We start from the raw sequence: 1,344 nt of genomic DNA, 5'->3' as shown, positions 1-1,344 counted from the left end.
CCCCCACCGGTCCATCACCGCCCACCGCCAACACCGCAGCGCTCTGTATCGCAACAGCAGCCTCCTCGCCATCGCAGTCTTTTTATTTTGCGTCGTGCTTGGCTAGCTTTGGCCTTTGCCCCCCGCGCTGAGACTATCAAAAGACTCCGCACTAGAACAAATTACATCGGCCGATCATTGATTCGAATTAGCTCGCCGATGACCCCTGGCCTACAACATATTGTCGGCTTGCTCCGGGGCGGGTGCTCGGCCCGGGGCCAGGGGCCCGCCGGCGTGCTTGGCGTGCATCTGCATTGCATCCGGGTGCGGCCGTCATGACTCGTGACCACCTCCGGGTCCATCCATTTGTCGTCGTGTCAGTGCAGTGGCTCGGCAGGCAGGCCTCGCCTGACCGACGAGTGGTCGGCCTGGCGCCTAAAGTCCTACTTACCCACGTTGGTGGCCAAGTTAGGGATGGGCATGGCGCCTAAGGCGGGCCGGACCTCAAACCGCGCCCGGTGTGCCAGGCCATTATGGCTATGGCCTGAGCGTAGCGACCCGGTTTGAACCCGAATCGAAACCGATCCTACGCAGCGGACCCCATACCACTTCCCCTCTCACTCCCCCCGGTTCACCTCTCACCTGCGCCCCGCTCGCACTCACTACGCCCCGTCACACCAGTGCTACGGATTCGGTTGAGATAGACCCGAATGCTGTGGTCGCGTTTGAGCCACAATGGCTGCAGCAGAAAAGCCGGTTAGAATCGGTTCCAAACCGGGTCGCTGCGCTCAGGCCAGCCAGGCCATGTCCGCCATGTCCACGACATCGGCAAAGCGGAAACGTTTGGAGGGTTACGAATATGCTTTTACCGCGGCCGGTTAAGTTGGCGAAGACGTCAAAAAGATTAATGTATAGTCAACCCCTGTTAGCATACCTCACAACCACAAGCAGGCCCCCGACCTGCCAGCTTGACTCCCCCCATGTAAGCCTCTGCCCCCACTACTACTCGGTTTCTCGATTCCGTGAATTGATTACATTTTTAATACATTCATATGAGAGCCGATGAAAAATGAAGCCACAATGGCCTTTTTCGAGGTGCCTTCTCCGCCCCATGGCGATGCAAACAAACGACATTGTCGCATTCCTTCCGTGAACGAACAATCGAGCGCGGGTCCCCGCGTCCCCGCCTTGCCCAGCAACGGCCGTGCACCAACGACAGCATCCCGGAGCGAGAGAGAGAGAGTACGAGAGAGAGAGAGAGAGAGAGAGAGAGCAGCAGCAGCACACGGATTAGGGGGTTTCGTACGTACTGACTGGGTCTGAAGCGATGCAGCAAGTTGGCGAATCCGTGAACCGGAGCATGTA

This window comes from Frankliniella occidentalis, unplaced genomic scaffold (genome assembly GCF_000697945.3).
Source record: "Frankliniella occidentalis isolate FOCC.00 unplaced genomic scaffold, Focc_3.1 Scaffold84, whole genome shotgun sequence".
In the NCBI taxonomy this organism is placed as follows: Eukaryota; Metazoa; Arthropoda; class Insecta; order Thysanoptera; family Thripidae; genus Frankliniella; species Frankliniella occidentalis.
The sequence above is the reverse complement of the archived record's forward strand: the minus strand, read 5'-3'. Positions refer to the sequence as shown.